Here is a 20516-nt window from a genome sequence, read left to right as displayed (position 1 = left end):
CCTGCGGGCATGAGGACGCACAGCTGGCAAACCCTGAGCCCAGGCACAGCCATGGAGAACAACTGCCAGGGTCTAGGCAGGTGTCATCACTTGCACAGCCACAGAGGTCTGAGCAAACTCTGCTGCGCTCTGGAGAGATAGGAAGGGATTCAAGCGACTGGCTTCTTACACTAGGTAGCCGCAGAGTCCTAGTGTGGCTGCTGGTGTGATTCCTGGGCTCCTGAGAAGGCAGGGTGGGAAGGAGGGATTGGGGAAGAGACTCAGGAATCTGGCGTCAATGAAGGTGAATACCTGCAGGGCAAAGGCTGGCAGAATCTGCAGGGGGCAATGGGGGCTGTGCTGGCCATTGGCTTAATCAGTGGTAAAATCTGCTGAGTTTGTCTACAGAGCAGGTCTCTGTGAACCAATGACTCCTGCTGCATGTGTGCTAATAATAGCCCCTGTTTTTTCTTCTTATTCTTAATCCTATACATCTCAGCTTTAGTCTGGGTGGAGTGAATTTGAAAAGGGACTTTCATACAGTGCCTGGAAGGAGGGAGAAGCTGACAACTCACTCTGCTCTCTTTCCCTCGGAAGGGAAACTCTTTCTAGCTGAGAAATTCCTTCTTGATGCTAAACAATACCAGCTTGGAGGATGGGATGGTGCAGGCAAAACTGCAACTGTCTTCCTACTTTCCTTGTTCAATTTTTTTCAGATTCTATGTTCTACTGTGTTGCTAAAATTTCCTAAGTGGGTTCTAGAGGTTTCCCAGTGCTGTTTTTGTTTGAGAATTGCTATCCAATCATTGACCTTTGTGTGGGGATGAGGAGGCTGAGTTTACCTATATCGCCATTTTGGTCTTCCTCACTCACTTCTTATTCCAATGGAACTAGAACCTCTCCTAAGTCTGTTTTCTTGTATAGTAGAATTTCATCCACCACATTTACCTGTACAAATGTTAGCATGTGTTCAAATTTTAAACCAAAATAAAGTTGGATTTAATATTTAAAATTGTGCTGAAAGAGTGTAAATATTTTAGAAGAGTAATTCCATACCAGAAACTTCATAAACAGTCTTCTGTTACATAAGTAGATAATAATTGTAATTATTTTTGTTCTCTGGTTAAGGTTGGTTATATGGCCCAGTGTACGGAAGATTGTTGTTTTGAAACAAATTAAAGATTTGTGAAAATATTTCTACTTATTTAACCAGAATGAAGTGCTTTATTGTCAACTATACCAGCAGTAAAGAACAAAGCCTTAAGAAGGGGCATAAATATATAACATGTTGTGAGGACACTGAATAATTATTATAGGATTGATGGTTTGAAAATCTTTCTTTACAAATACAAGATAATCAAACACATTAAAATGAGAATGCTTTACTACTTTGTTTTCTTATTCAGTAAAAACATAAACACATTTATTTATGTCCAGTTGAAATCACTTCTCACTTGACAACCATAAAATTGTATCTTTCTCTAAATGGCAAAGGATTTGATATCCACATCTCAAAAATAATGACTGTTATAGATCTTATTTAGCTGACTGGTGGGTCAAATGGATCCTATCCAGTGCTTTGAAAAAGATAGCTTTTTGTTTGATGATAAATGGTACTCTCAAAAAAAAAAAAAAAAAAAAGGAAAAAGAAAATTATATATATATATATTCATTCCTAAACTTCTAATATCAACTAGTATTTCTCAACTTACACTTTTTGTTTGAATTCTGACAATGGATAAAATATTTTATATATTTTAGAAGTACAATAATTAGAGACAGTAGTTAGAGAGGAAGAAAGATCATAGATAGATAGATAGATAGATAGATAGATAGATAGATAGATAGATAGATGATAGGTAGATAGACAGGTGATAAATGTGAAATATTTTTCAGAAATTGTTTTCCTCATGATCTAGGTCTTGATTTTACTGACCTTGAGACAGGTTAGTTAGCATGTCATTAGGTAGACCTGAAGACCCCTGGTGGAATAAACAAAAAGGCAGCCATATCCTGAAACTCCAGGCTCTGGAATGTCTCCTTCACTCCAGGACAAAGATACGCCAGACAAAGGAGCAGATCTGATAGATAGGAATGGGTTTGTTTGTTAATCCCTTCAGGATGAGCAAACAGGACAAACCTAATAGATGAATTCAATTAGAAGACTCTAGTACCCTTCCCCAAACAGGCAAGGGGAGGTATAAAAACAAGAGCTTTTGCCTCAGTCACCCCAGTTTTGGGTACCCCTTCCCACTCAGGAGCTGTGACCTCTTCTCCTCCCTCTAATAAACTATCTTCCTTTACAACTCCTTGCCTCTCTCTAGTCCGTGTGTCCATTCTTCACTCTCACAAGACAGGATCCCGGCCCACACCCAGAAACTATCTACAGATCCTACATCATTTACCTCATTTGAGGACTCACAGAAAAATATCCCTACTTCATATCCAGTTAATTGTAGATTCAGTGCTGGGTTGGATAATAATTACCAAAAGAAAAAAAAATCTTGTTTTAGATGATTCTCTAAGTAGTTTAGTAACACGAAGAAAGGTAGAAATTATATCTGTCTTTCCACCAAAAGCACTGAAAATTCTTCTCCCTTTGTTAGTTAAATGATAACAGAAGGAATATAAGGTATTGATCATATGCTTTGGCTAAAAATAGCTACTATAACAATAGTCTTTCCCTGAAACATAATTTGGTTAATCACATTGTATATTCTCAATGTTTTTCCTTTTGTAGGGGATAAATAATAATTTCCCTTTTACCTTTCTGAGTTCTTAGCTGAGATCCCTTGTAACAAAAGACAGATTAATAAGAGAAAAACAAAAGTTTATTAACACATATGCCGCAAGTACACATAGGAAATACCCAGGGAAACTGAGTAACTCCCTAGATGCCCAGGTCACCATTTTAAGTACTATCTTCAGCTAATACAAAAGAAAGATATTGTGGGAGGGGGGAGGTCATTTATGAGAGGGTGCCAGGAAAAGCATGGTAAACAAGGATAGTTTGCCATGCAGATTTAAGTCAGTGCCTTCTCTATGGATAAGAATCTCCTTTTCTTTCTGGTAAAGAGATAGAGACTCCCTTACAAATGGAAATTTTCTTTATAACTGTAAATTTCCTTTACAGGAATTTCTATTGTTTGCAGAGCTTCTCCTATATCTGCAGTTTCTCAAAATAACCCTTATGACAAAGAGGCATATTTTGGGCTGGTATATTCTGCTGCTCTTCACTTCCTGCCGGTTTCTCAAAAACATTGAAGGTCATCTCTAAATCAGACTGTAGATAATCTTTCTGCCTAACATTTAAAATTCTCAGTTTTTCTCCAGCATTAATTTTTATATCTTATCTTTAAATCAGCTTTCTAACTCTCCACTTAACCAGTTAGCTTCTAAATTCAAAAAGTTAAAAGAGGTCCCCAGGCTCTTCATATTACTGTTAATTTGCAATGCTCTACAAGATAGTTTTTGAAAACATACCTTATTTAGCTTCTCATCTTTTCCTACTAATGACTCATCACTTTACACAGCTAAGGTCTCTAGCAGGTTTTCTAATTTTCAAGCTGGACTAACCAGTATATTCTCGTTCTCCCTGGTCTTTTACCAACTCATTATTCTTTTGATCAAGGAAAAGTAGTTGTTGAATTTGACTCTTAAACATGTTTTTTAAACCTGGTGGTATCTGAGTCTTATACTATATCATCTATCTTTTGATTGTTTAAATAGTTCTTTGTACTGTTAATATCAATTTAATTTAACTTGCCTCAAATAATACTAAGTAATATGGGGTGTATTTTGGGGGCATCAGCTTTTTTTTTTTTTTCTTTGAAATTAAATTTAAAATTTGGTATTAATTGCATATTTCTAGAAGATACACCATAAAATCCCACCCATATCTTTTATGACTTTTCCAATCGCTTTGAACACACTAGCTTGTTCCTTATCTTAATTCCCACAAACTATATTCACATAAAATCATCTGTCAAAGGTATTTTCTGTGTTTTGTGGCTCAAAATTACAGCTACAGTTATGCTGAGGAAATCCGGCATTGGTAAAATTAGCATCCTATGCTTTTATCAGAAACACGAAATGTATGTATCGGTTACTAAGTACTGTAAATGGTTGTCATATTATACTTTTAAGAAGTATAATATGATTTCTGATTTATTTAAAAGTGAAATTGAAAATAACAAAGAGCTAAGCCAGAAAACGTATTTAATAGTTAAAATAAGAAACCTGAGCATGTAACCACATTTATCTAAACTATCATATCCTGAATCTCCAGTACACTGCACAAATGGACCAATAGCAAGCAAACTATCGACCTTACCTCATCCCAAAGATTTAGCCCTCATCTTAAAAGCAACAATAAATTCTCACATTTCCTCACACAGCTTATCATCAATTTGCTGAATCAGCATTCTGGATGATGCCAACTATATTTCCAGAAATAATGCATTCCCAGAGCAGTATTTCCAGAGTTGCTGAATAAGCATGCTGGACAAGAACCACAGAGATGCCTTAAAATATTGTGTCTGAGCCAGAGTCTATCAGTAGAGATGAGTATTCAATGTCTAGACAAAACATACCGGTGGCAAGAATCTTTTAACCTTATACTGGTCATATGCACATAAGTATTCTACTTGCAATTTTTTACTTGATTAGAGAAATTCTTATTATCTGTCTATGAAGAACAGGCTATGAAACCATAAGCTTTTTTTTTCTTTCTTCGTAATTTTCCAAATTTGATGCATTACTGTGATTACAAGATTTGACAAGATGATCTATGACATTTTGTCCTATTTAAATCAACTCAACTCTGTTATGCTACCACATAGTTAAAACATATATTTTGATTTGTCATGTCTACTTTAGAAATACAGTGGCTATCGACTGGTAAGGCAACTGCTTATTGGAACTCAAAGAGCTGGTGATGCAATCTATGTTTATATAGAGTAATGGTTATAAAGAAAATAACCTCTAAATGGTTACAGCTAATAGCTTTGGAATTGTCTGTGAGCTGTATCTATTCCAGGTTGCTATCACTCTAAAAAAAGCAAGTGGAAAAGGCATTATCATCAGATGTCCATCATATACTTGATTCAATCCCCACCACCAAAATATATAGACAAAAACTCACTTAACAATTCATAATGGCTCAAATCTTTGTCATTTGTATGTTGGTTCCATTACAAGATATCATCAAAATTTCCAATGGATATGTCTGAAGACCTTAAAGAATCTTCAAATCAAGCACTATAGTGTACAATTTTCAAATTATCCTGGCCAATAAAATAGTCACCTATGGGTTCAATTAAGATCATACATTGAGAAATAGAAATTCTACTCAGAATTGGTGCTGGTTAAAAATAGGTTAGTTTATTCAAGAGCTAAATAGTTTATTTTCATATATCAGTTTTACATAATTCTTTGTACACATCCACCAAATAATTTATCCATCTAATGGAATTTTGTAATCATTCAAGTGATGGAGGCATAATATAAGTACCATGAATGCAAAGGGTCTATTAAAGTTATATAAATACCTTCTTTCACTAACACCAATCCATTGATTTTTAAACTTAATGTTCAATCTCACTTCTTAGATCTTTATATCAAGTCTCTGACTCTGCTTCTCCCTTTGTTTCCATTCCCTGGATTAATCGAAAACATTCCTTAAGAGATAATTTTGATAATTATCCTCCTTCTGCATGTACTTATAATTTATTAAAGCACCCTCATCTCATTCCAATCCCACATTATTTGGTTGCATTCGGTCCCTCGTATGCAGATTTCTTGCTAGGGGAGACAGTGGAACAATCAACAGCTATAGAAACATGTTAAGTATATTTAAGCATGTCTAAATCTGTATCTAAAGACCTCCAGGATATTTAAATAAATTTGTGATTTTCAGTCTTCTTTTAACAGTTTGTTAAATCTTATAAGGAAGTCCAACATATAAAGTAGATAAAAATGAAAAAAAAATTGAAAAATGAAGAAGAACTAAAGGCGTAGGAAGAGGCCTACATGTCTGATGATCCTGGTTACAAGTCACCTGGGCCTTGAGGCACTTGTACTGAGTCCTAGGCTGAATCACAGCATGAATTGTGAGACACTAAAAGAGATGACCCCTAAGATTTCTTCTAGTTCTAGAACTTTCAGGGTAATTATTAGAAATTTATTTGCCATTTTTGTGTTTAAATTGGCTTTGTATTTTTTTTTACTATTTAAAATCATGGCTTAAAATACATTTAGCACAATGCATCATGTTAGCAAATCAATAAATTTTCTCACCTATGAGGTGTGATAAAAAATTACAGTGAATGTTTAAACAAAAAAATTAATACGGTAAAAGACATATTGCCATTAATCCCCCCCAAAATACTCCTCCTTGCTTCGAGCACACTTATTCCATTGTTCTTGCCACTTTCTGAAGCAGTTCTGGAAGTCCTCTTTTGTGAGTGTCTTTAGTTGTGCTGTTTGGCTGCCTTGATATCCTGAAACATTTTGATTTGGGGGAAGAGCCAGAAGTCACATGGAGCCAGATCCAGTAAATAAGTTGGATGAGGACAAACCATAATGTTTTTATTTGACAAAAATAACCATATACCAGAAGCAATGTGTGACATGGAGCACTATCATGATGGAGGATGAAGCAAAGACACAAAAGAGGACTTCCAGAACTGCTTCAGAAAGTGGCAAGAATGATGGGATAAATATGTTTGAAGCAAGGGGGGGTATTTTGAGGGTGATTAATGGCAATGTGTCTTTACTGTAATAAATATTTTTATTTAAACATTCACTATATCTTTTGATCACACCTTGTGTATATATTCACTCAACCATTTCCAAGATCCAGATATAAAACATACATTACCCCAAAAAGTTTCTAAAGCACCTTACCAGTGTACAACTACTTGAAAGGTAACCATTCTTACTTCTATCATTAATTAATTTTGCCTACTCTTGAACTTAATATAATGGAATCATACAGTGTACACTCTTTTGCATGAGGTATTTGCCTAACATGATGACTGTGAAATCCATGTGAATGCATATATAAGTGATATATTCCTTTTGTTGCTGTGTAGTGTATCATTATAAAAATAAACCACAATTAATGTATCCATGTTCCATTGATGGATATTTAGGTTCTTTTCACATTTGGGTTATTAATAAAGCTGGCATGAACACACTTGTGCATGTATTTTGGTGATTTATGCACCAATTTCTCTTGGATATATATACCTTAAAAGAGAATTATGATGTCATAGGTTATATGTTCAACTTTGATAAATATTATCAGTTTTTTTAAATGGTTGGATCAATTTACCCCCTCACCAATTGTTTAGAAGTATTCCAATTGCTCCACAAATTTGCTAGCAGTTGATATTGTCAGTCTTGTTAATTGTAGCCAGTTTGGTGAGTATGTTAGTGATACTTCATTATAGATGTGATTTGCATTTCCCCAAAGTATAATAATGAACATTTTTCAAACACTTATAAAGAGCCTGTTTATCATTTGACCATTGTGTTTGTTTTGCTTTTTAAAAAACTATTTATAGCAATTCTTTACATATTCTGAAAAATAGTGCATATTACCAGAACCCCAATGTTTTTCCATGAGTCCTCCTCCCTGTGTACAGTTGCCCAAAGAAATGCACGAGCAGGAGTTTGTAGTGTAGGGGGAAAAAAGTTTAATATAGACTTGGCCAATACAGAGATACAGAGCTAATGCTCTAAAGACCTGACTCCCTGATGGTGTGTAGGTTACAAATTATATAGGGTAAAACCACAAGACATTGTCGGTTAGAAGTCCGGAGCGTGCTAAGAGCTGATTGGTCAGAGGTGAGGTAAGGGTAACAAGTCATTTCTTCTCTTCTTGAGGACAGTTCTGAGGTCATTTCTGGAGTCCCTCTGTCTTATCTCATGGGAAAGTAGCCAGGGAGTTTTTCCACCTTAAGTTTCAGGATCTGAAACATGACTTAGGTCAAGATGTTATCTTTAGCCTGCCAGATAATGTGACCATCAGTCAACTACTGTGTTCTGTTGTCTCAGTGATTGCTGATTATCCAGGAAGAAGGCTAGGTTTCTGAGGGGTATGGAGTGAGAGATGATTTCTAGAGCTAGGGTTTAAAACTAAATTTGATCAAAGTCATAAGGACCCTCAGTGTCCTGCATTGTTAGATACATGCCTCGTAAAAATGTTCTCAGTGTGAGACTTACAGTTACAGTTTTTAATGGCATGTTTTTATGAACAGAAATTCTTAATTTTTATGAAATAAAATTATTCAAAATATTTTTTTATTTTTAATGGTTATGCTTTTTTGTCATGTTAAAGAAGTCTTTCCCTCCTCTACAGTCTTGAAATATTTTTCTATGCATTCTTCTTAAAAGGTATTTTTCAAACCTTTTATATTTAGGTCTAGTTTTAAAGAACAAAATGCAAGCGAGAAAAGTGTTCCTTAGGCTCCAGTGTGATGAGTGAAGGGAACATGGCAGAAACTTTACCAGAAGCTATGTGCATTTTTTTCAAGATATTTCCACTGCCCTTATGTACTGAGTTTCTTTAAGTATGACTAGACTTTGCTCTTTTTTTTTAAACGTGTGATTTCTTATCATGAAAGAGAAAAAAGAAGCACTAAAGCAAAACTGCTTTTATTTTTATGTTTAACTTATTCAAACTTGACTTTGTTTACTATTCCTTAATTAATAAAAAAAATGAAAACACATACATAATGTACTAAGGAAAGAGTTGCAAACTTTTTCTGTAAAGGGCCAGATAGATGCCTTTGCAGACCATATGGTCTCTGTAGCAACTACTCAACTCTGCCATTGTAGCACAAAATCAGCCACAAACACTATACGAGGTGTGATAAAAAGATACAGTAAATGTTTAAATTAAAAATATATATATATTATAGTAAAAGACACATTGCCATTAATCCCCCTCAAAATACTCCCCCTCGCTTTGAACACACTTTTCCCATCGTTCTTGCCACTTTCTGAAGCAATTCTGGAAGTTCTTTTTCATGAGTATCTTTAGTTGCATTGTTGCGGCTGCCTCGATGTCCTGAATCTATTCAAAACGTTTTCATGGACATTTTGATGTTAGGGAAGAGCCAGAAGTCGCACGGTACCAGATCTGGTGAATAAGATGGATGAGGACTCACCGTAATGTTTTTATTTCACAGAAATTGCCATACCAAGAGCGATGTGTGACACGGAGCGTTGTCATGATGGAGGATAAAGTAAAGACACTCACAAAAGAGGACTTCCAGAACTGCTTCAGAAAGTGGCAAGAATGATGGGATAAGCGTGTTTGAAGAGAAGGGGAGTATTCTGAAGGGGATTAAGGCAATTTGTCTTTTACTGTAATATATATATTTTTTAATTTAAACATTCACAGTATCTTTTGATGACACCTCATACAAATTAATAGGCATTATTTTATTCTAATACAATTTTATTTAAAAAACCGAGTGGGGTGGATTTCAACTTTGGACTGCAGTTTGACAATTACTGCTCTAAGGGAAAGGAAAAGCAACTACCATTTGTGTATCTACTATAGAAAAGGTATTGCATTCAGAATATAAAATAAACATCCACATTAAAAAATTAAAACAAAACTTTTTCTCATTCCTGAGTCAATCCTTTAGTTAACTATCATGTTGGTTAGCCTGGCAGCTAATGTGTGATTGGAAATTTTACTAGTTTGAATAATAATAAGCATGATTCCAAATTAACATTTTTATCTGAGTAAGTTTGATTTTATTAGCTGAGAGCTGTCTTCTGGCTGTATTACCAGAAACTGGGAGAGTCAGTTTTTCACTTCTGAAGAATCATCTGAGCAGCATAGCACAGCATCCACAACAGGAAGACTACTGAACAAAATTTTCTTGAATGCAGCCAACAGACAAGAACTTCAAACAGTGAAACACAGGATAAATGCAATCTAGAAAGTAAAACATTTGGAGTTGCTAAATTTTATTTAACATTTGAAATATGACTTCAATCCCTCCTTCCATATATATAACAGAAATTCAACTTGCTACAGTTCCTGTCTTACTTACCCACATATACAATTATTGGTAGCTTTTAAAAGCCTGAATTGTGGGTGTTATAAATTCCATATTTATGAAAGGAACATTTGTAGTTGAATACATAAGATTTTCTATATAAATTCAGTTTTTGCACAGCTTACTATTAGAATTTTCTTATCCTTTCTGATTTTGCATTCTTACTCTTCATAATGAAAACTATGCCGTCTCAAAGTGCCATCAGTAAACACACAAATGACCATGTAAAATATTTCCAGTCCTTCAGAAAAAATGTTGTATGTATGAAAATTTCTGAAATAATAGCAACTTTTATCATAAATAGTCCAAAGCAATGACTATACCATTTTTGGTAATACTCTAGTTTATACCCAATCCATTTTTTTAAAATTAGGTATTTGCAACATAGTTGGAAAAACACAGTCTAGACATTAAGTTAGATTAATATTGGAGATCAGTGTAATATCTAGAAATTTACAGGAAGGCATGTCAAGAGATACAGGGATATAATTTTAGGGATTCTAATGTTTTAAACCAGGAAAAAGAGAAAAACAATAATATCTTACAAAATATAAAAGTGAAACCAAAAAATACATGAATGCATTATCAATGAAAGAATACCAAATGCTTGAGAAATCTGAAGTAGGCAGGCCCAGAATCATTGTTTCTCCTTTGCATGTGTATATGGTATCTTTGTTTATGTCAATAGAGGGACAGAAGGCACTTGAACATGGAATTTCTAACTCGAAAACAATAAAGTCTAGTAAAAATTAGAAAAGTAACAAATCACCTTTTTAATGGGGCTGTTTTAACCACACTGTATAAAATAGCAAACATCTATTTCTCCCTGCCACTCCCTCACTTGGCACACCTCATAGAAATATATTTTTTGTCCATATCACTTTTTAAATTTTATCATATACACATAGGTTTTTTGTTTGTTTGTTTGTTTCCTATCTGCTTTCACCAGAATGTAAGTTCCATGGGAAGTAGATTTTTTAGATTTGGACCTTATTGATTCCCATCTTTATTTTTCCCAGCAAAAATGTACGAGATACTGAGCTCTGACAATGTTATTCAAAACAGCTCTTCTTTCTTAAACACTAGGGGAGGGTTTCTCAACTTCAACACTGTCAACATTTGGGGCTGTATACCTTCGTATTGTGAAGGGCTGTTCAGTGCCTTGGAGGACGTGTAGCAGCACCCCCAACCTCTACCCACTGGACGCTAGCAGCACGCACTGTCCAGTGGTGACCACCAAAACTGTCTCCAGATGTTGCCAAATGCCCCCTGCGGAGCAAAGTCACCTCATTTGACAAACACTGCTATGGGGACTTTAGTCTTAAAAAATGTAGTTGATAATATTTACGAACATCTCTATACTTGAATTTTGAGGCAGTTAAGAAAGCACAAAACGATCAGAAGAAAGATCGGGCAGAGATCAAATGCAGAATGTGGTTTGGATCAGCAGGCACATGGGCTTGCTACTCCTCGACTCCAAAATTAAGCAGATGTGTCCACTCTGACATAAGTAGTCCTGGAAGCGCAGGCCTCCGTTCTCCGAGGCCGGCCTGCCCTGCTCTGAGCACCACATGACTGCACGTGCCAAGAGGGTAGATGACGATATACCCTCTAGCAGGTTGGCAGACACAAAGGAAGAGGAAGGCAGAGTCATACAAGCTCTGTTGTTCCAGCCTCATGAAGGAATAAAGAATGCGAGAGGCCAAGTGTCCACTCCATGCGCTAGACAGTCTCTTTGTTCCCTGAAGTCCCACTCTCCAACCCAATTCAACCTCTTATGTGTCCTAAATGGCTGATCTCTGTGAGATGTACCAGCTGAGCTTTTCTACCCTCTAGATTTTGGATGAGTTCACCCAGAGGGAGGTGCCAGCAAGAGAGAGGACAGGAAAGCAAACAGCATGGTATTTGTTTCTTCAGCTACTTCTCAGCTGGCTTCCATTTCTCTGCATGTGGCCACCGCTCCCATCAGGCAGCCTTCCTCTGTTCCACAACAGTTCTCTCTGGGTTCATCTGGTAAAGCTCCTTCCAACTGGACCTTCAGATAATGAGGTTATGTAGGTTTCCCATTGTTATTACTGGGGTGTTTTGCTCCCTTTTTTGGTTTCACTTCAACATGTCAATCCCTTCTTTAAGCTCTGTTCACTTCTACCCACCTTTCAATAAGCCTTTACTTTTGAAAGAATTTCAAAATTATAGAAAACATAAAAATTGATACAGACAAATCTTGTTCTTGTATCTAAATTCACCAATTTTATTGTCTTACAATATTTGTTTTATCATAGCCTCCCTTCATACTTATATATGGATAGATATTTATAAAATTAGTTTTTATAAACTGTTTCCCTGTAATACTTTAACATATCTTCTTTGCAATAAACCTATTCTCTTACACAACCACAGTACAGTTATTAAATTCAGGAAATTTAGCATTGAAACAGTGATTTACAGTTCATATTAATTCTATTTTTCAGTTATTCCAATAATGCCTTCAGAGCGGTCCTTTAACTCTACTACAGGCTCCAGTCTAGAATCATGTATTGGATTTAGTTGTTATGTCTCAAACCCCACTTGTGTGTATGCTGTTTCCTAATGGTACCATGAATAATACATTCCATATGAAAACATGAAAAGTGATGAATAAATGCCCCCAGTAATCCTTAAGTTATTAATATTTCCTTTTCGAGCTGCACATTTATTGCCTCAGAGAAGTGTTCCCATTCATTCGGTTTTCATTAACTTTCTGCTCTGTGCAGAGCCATGTATGCCCTAAGTACTAGGAATTAGATTGGGCAAGAGGAAAACATCAAAGAAATAGAAAAATAATTCTTGTATCCTAAGAATTCTAAACTTAGAAGACAAGAGGGTTTTCTTCTTCTCTCTGAAAACAAAAGAATGAATAAAACTAGAACGTGAAAATTCAAAACATTCTATTGGACAGGACTGACAAATGTCTGGATAGAGTTCTGCTATTTCAAAAGGCTTGATACTGGCAGACATCAAAAAATAATAATAATAATAATGGAATGTTTCTACTTAGTCCAGTTGTGATCTCAGAAGCTTTCACAACACAATATACTAAGAAGTCATTATCAACTGATCAAAGCAGACATCCACAATGAAACCATTTTCCCATCTCCAATCTAGGAATAAGCAGTATATTGTGAAAAGTCATTTGAAGGACCCAGGTATGAGTGAGGCATAGGACACAAGCTATATCAGTCTGTAAACAATGCAAAAATGAGACACCCAAAGCAGGAATATACCAGCATATTAAGAAAACATGAGCAAAAGTGTTTTTTTGTTTGTTTGTTGTTGTTTTTTTTCCATTGAAGTTTCCTTTATTTGTGACATTCCTTTACAACCATCTACTTCAGGATAACTCCCACCTATGCCTCTCAAGCCCGGATCCCCTTCCAGCAATTCAGACTCATGTTTCTGACTCTCTAGGACACTTGTCCCCTAAGGTCCCATTAACTTCCCTAGTCAACATTTCCCCCTACAATCCTGCACCCCAGCTGGATCACCTTCCTTTTTCCATTTGCACTGAGCATATGTCTGAAACCATGGGCGTGTGTTCCCTTTATAATGCACCTCGATCCTAGGTTTCAGTTTCCAAGTGCCCAGAAGAAAGTTTTTACTAGGTGCACTGCTCTAAGCAGGGCTATCACAGGGGTATAAAATGTCTTGTTGCCACAGTGAGGACAGGGTCTGGTGGTCAGCCAGACAGTCCTGGGCTGTCCTAAGTCCCTCAAAATCTCTGTCAGCTCATCCTGAATCTGGGCAAATCTCCGCATCTCAAGAGCCCCCTCAGAGCTGTAACTCTGCAGCCGGGCGGGTACAGCTCTAGGCTTAAAATGCACAGACGGGCCATGTGACACAGCAGCTTCTCCACCATGGCCATGGAGAGTGGGTTCCCAGAAATGCTGAAGATCCTGAGCTGGCAGCAGCGGCTCAAGACAGGCAGGATGACCTTGACTTGGGAGTCCAGGATCCCACAATAAACTAAGTCCAGGTCCTGAAGGGCGTCTGCAACTTTCTCTAGCAGAGCTCGGAGGGGCTTGGGACTGAAATTGGCCAGGGTGATGCTACTCAGATCCAGATCCTTTAGCTGACTGAGGTTTGGGGACTGGGACAGATGCTTCAAGTGTGATTCAGTAAGCAGGCAGTTAGTTATTGAGAGGGTCTCTAGGGGCGTCTGCAGGTAGGTGAGCATCTGGTTCAGCCGGCCTTCGAGGAAGGAGGGAGATTGCATATAAAGGCTCCTGAGGTGGTGCAGCCTAAGGAACTGAGAGGTGAATTGGGAGACATCCCATTCCTGCTCCTTCTCCTCGGAGGTCAGCATGTGGATGTGGGAGAGAAAGAGTGTGTGCACGTTCCTCATCTGACCCAGGTAAGGAGCAAACACCCCAGGGTGGACAGCTTCCAGGTGCAATTCACTTCCACCTCCTGGATGCAGTCCAGCCGCACGATAGCCGGGACCTTCTTAATAATCCCGATGGGCACCACAAAAATCTTCAGCGTCTTACAGCACAGGTGAAGTGATGCTTCTCTCCGCTTGGCCCATCAGATGAGGTAGGTGAAGAACTGATCCCGGGTCCTGACACTGCAGCTATGGTCTATGAATACGTCCAAGGGGGCCAAGTGCTTCCTCATCCTGGAACTGGCCTCAGCCACGGGTCCCATCAGTGAGCTCACCTAGGCCCTCACTCCAGACCACATGCTCCAGAAGTTCTGACCAGTATTTCATAAATCCAGCACCTGCAGTTTCCACCTCCTGGGGCGAACCTTCTGGGCAAGCAGGATGTGAAGCCCATTCAATGTAGCTTGTTCTGAGGCATTTGCATTAGGCACCCCCCCCCCACACACACACACACACACAAGGAGGCGGGCGAAGGGCCAGGCATGCACCATCGACGTTAGGGACTCTGTGTCTCCCACAGAACGCCTCCATGCGCAGCGGCGGGAAGAGCTCGATGGGCAAATACTCCAGAGATGCGATGGCCAAGGCCTCGTCTCTCAGCAGGCTCTTTCCCGCCAGTTCCAGGAGTCTGGGTGGTGTCTGGATGCTCATCTTGAGTCTGCTCCGAAGGGAATCCTGCAGAAGCATCTGCCCTGAGGCGGTTGGCTAGGTGCTCAGGCCTAAGACCTGGGAGGGAACCAAGCAGTGACTCCAGAGCTAGAGTATTCTATCAGCAAATGCTGTTTTGCTCAAGTACCAGATAGTTTTTTTCTCTCATTTTTAGGGACAATCTGTCAGAAGATTGTTTTTACTCTTGAGCATTGAAGCAGGATCTGAACATGGACAGTTGTATTTGGTAGTTTTGAAACAACAGGGTAATGATGCAGCCTTACTCACAAGACTTGTTACAGAGTACATAAAAGCAGATCCACACAGAATTTGTAAAAGGATCAAATCAAAATAGAGATGCAAATAAAACAAATATTAATATCTTAAAAACATGAAGCAGAACTGTCATGCAGGGAGGCCTGCAGGGTCTCTGCTCCTGCTCCCCACGCAGGATACGGTGAGGCCAAAAAGGAACACCCACGGAGCCATAAGTAGGGGAGTCATATCACTATATTCTTGCTGGTGGCATCCGCCTCTCTGCAATCCGCTCTTGCTAGCTCATCCATCATCTTTTTGCTAGCCCCCATTTTTTTGCTAGGGTAGCCACAGCAGTTATATTAGTGGCCAATGGCTCACTGGTTACAGCTGACGGCCAACTAGCCACAGCTGATGGCCATCCAATCACAGTTGATGGCCATTTACTACCTGAGCCAGTACCTTTCTATGTGAAGACGAGAGCCTGGAAACTACTTTCTGGAGCTCTGTCCCCACAAGAACTCTAAGCCATTCAGCTGAAACCATCAAAGATACTAAAAGGAAGCAGAGTCACTAACAGTAATATTTGAGCTATGGTGAAGAAACGAAACTACCAATATGTTTCATTTAAAAGTGAGTAAAGTTTATTTTCTTTGTTTGTTTTTACTTTCCCCCTTTCCTATGTACACAGCTGTCACTAGATCAAAGGCTGTTTAACATTCCAGAGCTGGCTAATCCACAGAAAAAAAAAAAAAAAAACAACCCTCAAAGTGATCTTGGATTTCCCCAAGAGGTGGCATCCATTCCATTAGGCTTCTATGAGTGAACAGAAGGAGAACATTTTTAAAGGCTTTGCCTCAGGACACTCAAATGAAAATCACATTTAACTATGGTGATTGCATTTGCAACACACAAAACAAAGGAAGAGAAAGTAACAGGTTGCACAGGAAGCAATCTCGCTACCTATAATGTTCTTGTCCTCAAGGTAAATCTAACTAGTCATGCAAATTTCTCTTTCCACTTGGAAACATACAAATAATATCTGTATATCTATGTCTATGTCTCTATGTCTACCTCTACGTCTACGTCTACATCTATATTTATATCTATATCATCTATATCTACCTATATTATTTATATCTAAAGTTCCTGAATTAAAAATAAAAACAGCAGAAACAAAAAGGAACATTTTCTGAAACAACATCAGGCACTTTCCTAGTGAAAGATGGTTTAACTTTGATACTAGAAATGGTAGTTTCACTGTTGAATCTGGGTATTTACTTCTCTGTGAAAGAGAACATTACACCAGACTTGCCACAAGCACTGAAAATGTAGGGGGGCATCCACACCACACAATTTTTACTTAGGCTCCTCCTCCTCTTCTTTGTTCAATTATTCAATTGGTACATAAATTTCAAAAGGATAAATTATGTTAGAACTTGGTGGGTCAGTTTGGAATAAAGGATTTAATCAATTGACTTTAGAGTCAGACTGCCTAGAGCACAAGTTGACAGACTTTTTCTGTAAAGGACCAGATTGTAAATATTTTAGACTTTTCAGGCCTTAAAGAAACGGTGGTGTCTTTAACTACTCAAAAATGACCGTGAATCCTGGACTTTATGTAAATGAAAAGGTGTGGCTTTATTCCAATAAATCATTACTTATGGACACAAATTTAAGTTTCACATACTTTTCACATATCCCAAAATATTCTTCTTCTTTTGATTTTTGCTCATTTATTTAAAATTTCAAAAATAATTGTTAATTCATAGCTCACAGGAAAACAAGTGATAAGCCAGATTTGCCTGACAGGCTGTAGCTATCATCTTTCAGTTTAGAGGCCAATACTGTCCCATCACCTCCCTCTATACCTGTAACTTAGCCAGGTTACCTAACCTTTCAATTTTCCTCATCTGTAAAAGAGGGTCAATTGTTCTATTAACTCCAGCTAGCTCTTGGGTTGTTTTGGAGGATTCCATATGTTAGTACTTCCAAAGTACCAATATTGCCTCCATATAGCAAGTATTCAATAAATACTACTTGTTATTATTAGTAAAGTTATACAGTAATTTATGGCTATGTACTTTATTCATCTTGTTTCTATTGATAATTAATGAGAAAAATCCAATTATAATTTACTTCAAATTGAATTACATGAGCTTCTCTAGACTTTTAAAAAGAATGGATGAATTATATTTTAATTATTTTGACTAGTTTAGGACAACTGCCAATGAAAAAGAGAGGGAAAGATAAAAGAGAGCTAGATAGAGAGAGAAAGAAGAGTTAATATTCATTGATATCTAATGTCTCATGACTGGTGCTAAGGACCTTTACTGTGTGTGTGTGTGTGTGTGTGTGTGTGTGTGTGTGTGTGTGTAATTTATCCTAAGTCTTTATCATATACTATCTCCCTGTATTCCAATGAATAAATAAAGATTGAGAGAATAAATAACTTGATGAATCTCACATAGCTAAACTAATAATTGGTAAATTAAGACAAAAAGGTGTTTAATTTCAGAGGCATAGCTCTTTCAGTTACTATTATGTGTTTGCTTAGAAAAGCTACAACTTAAACCATTCAATTTTATTTATTTACATATTTCTTATGGAAAATTTTATACATAACATAAGCACAGAGAAGAGTAAAATAAATGCTTATGTATGCACTACCTAGGTTTACAAATAATCAACTACTGGCCAGACCAATCTTATTATATCTCTACCCTCTGCCTCCCATCTCAAATTGGCACATTAGGTTTTAAAATACATAATTCTTACTCATATAATGATCCATTAAAACTGGAAGTTCAAGAAAAAATTAAAAATATTTAAAATGATAAATCATCACTAAAATCCTGACAAAATTATTTTTGCTATTCTGTATCAGGCTTTATGTATGTATGTAAAATCATAATTTTTATTAGCATGTCATATAAATGTATTATTTATATAGACTTCATAACCTTTATATTTAATGAATACAATATATCATAATTAACTGTACCTCAATTATTAAAAATTGCATTGTATATTTAAGTTTATATTTGTTACAAGTACTTTAATTAAGTTTTAAGTAAAATATGCATTATATACATATGTAGATATGATTTTGATGCACACATGTTTTATCTGTGTGTTTATTACCAAAACCATTAATATTTATTTTTCATCTTCCCACCCCCCATTATTTCTGTGCTTTGTGACAATTATACTTCCAGTCAGGCAACCCATTGAATTTACATGTGGAAGAAATCCAAAAATTGATTTCTGATGTTAAAATAGTTAAATGCAATTTTGAAATATGAGGAAGAAATTAAGTAAATCATCAATAAAGATGTATTAATCTCCTGCTAACTTCAAAGCATTATATTAGATCCTTTGAAAAAATGAAGAAAAGAAACATCCTTCCTCATTATTTCATGAAATTTGTGAAATAATTTAGGAGTATTTCCTATTTCTCTTTTAATATTGTCACTTCTGAATTTTATTTAGTGACTGGGCATGAAAATCCATACACATTTTGGTAAATGGAAAATTCCTTCTAAATCAAATCAATTCTTTAAGAGTTTCAGTGGCTATGGTTGGAGCTTTATTTATTGGAGTTTACAAGCTTGCCAAATGTCACTTCTTCCTATGCATTACATTAGCAGTACCATGAGATGTCACCAAATGTGTCTTGTCTTTAAATGTTAGGCTGTGCTTTCCTAATCAGGAAATTGAGTGAACAAGGATATGACAATATTTAACCATAAAAGGATTTGTTTTCTTATCAAAATATACATTTTTATTCAAATAACAAGCATGATTGTCTTATTGTTAATAATATAAATTAATTATTAATATTAATTAGTAATTAATATTAACATTGACAACTAATGTTTATTTTAATAAATTGCTAATTGTTCTAGATAACTCTTTTCTGAATTTTTTTCTTTCAACTTCTTAAAAACAAAACAAAATAATAACACGAGGATAATATGAGGCTGTATTTCCTTCTTTTCTTTTTTTTTTAAATTAAAGTTTATTGGTGTGACAATTGTTAGTAAAGCTACATAGGCTTCAGGTGTACAATTCTGTAACACATCATCTATATATCACATTGTGTGTTCACCACCCAAAGTCAGTTCTCTTTCCATCACCATGTATTCGATTCCTTTTACCCTCATCGACCACTCCTCTTACCCTCTGGTAACCACTAAACTATTGTCTGTGTCTATGAGTTTTTGTTTCTTCATGGATCTTGAGATTATTATGCTAAGCAAAATAAGTCAGACAGAAAAAGTCAAGAACCATTTGATTTCACTGATATGTGGGATATAAAGCTGAAAGCAATAAAAGAACGAGGCTGTATTTTCTACAGAGCCCTTTTACTATACTCCAAGCTACTTCCATATACTTTACTTATCAGCTTACTGTTAATGTTATATATGGATAAAAAATCTGCATCAGTTACTTATACTTATCTATTAACTGCTTTAGAAAGCCATCAGGAAGTTTTATGTTTTAAAAAGTAAAGTCCTTTTCCTCTCTGAACATTTTAATCTGTATAAGAAGTAACAGAGCCAAATTTAAACAGTAATATCAAACAAGTTTATCACAGGTTTTAAAGATCGACTAGGAGAATGGCACAGAAGACTCAAGCAATGTGCCTTTTAGGATCTTAAGTGCTCCAGCTAGTCTACTATATCTGTTCCCTAAAAAACTATAATAAATTGAAGCACATGAGCTACTAGCAAATGATCTGGCTCATCACGCCTATATGTGGAGTGATATTTGGTGATGTTGGCTATAAGAACGCCCTTACCTTCAGGCATGCTGTATAACCATGCACCAATTGGAGGTCCTATTCCAGATTGTACTGTAAATGTCATTTGTCCTGAGATATAGGTAACTTTATGTGATTTTTCTCTACATGAAATGGCCAGTAATTTACTATACTGCTTGAAGCTATGTATTTATAGATCAATGGAGAGGAGTAAACATTTGTCCCATTAGCAAACATATCTCAAAATACAAATGTACCCTTGACTCTCAAATGTGATTTTTAGCAGAACCCATTTTCAGAATTCCTTTCCTGATGCAGAAATGTCATGGGGGAATGGTAGGGTTTCACATGTTTAGAGAATTGTAAC

At 36.5% G+C, this 20516-nt stretch overlaps 1 pseudogene; it reads right to left on the bottom strand.

Annotated features, from left to right (window-relative positions):
• Nucleotides 1-13666: 13666 nt before the first annotated feature.
• Nucleotides 13667-15132, bottom strand: LOC109456140 (PRAME family member 12 pseudogene; annotated as a pseudogene).
• Nucleotides 15133-20516: the final 5384 nt, after the last annotated feature.

The sequence above is a fragment of the Rhinolophus sinicus genome, chromosome 17 (genome assembly GCF_057876585.1).
Source record: "Rhinolophus sinicus isolate RSI-liver-muscle chromosome 17, RSI-T2T, whole genome shotgun sequence".
Taxonomy (NCBI): domain Eukaryota; kingdom Metazoa; phylum Chordata; class Mammalia; order Chiroptera; family Rhinolophidae; genus Rhinolophus; species Rhinolophus sinicus.
The sequence above is the reverse complement of the archived record's forward strand: the minus strand, read 5'-3'. Positions and strand labels throughout refer to the sequence as shown.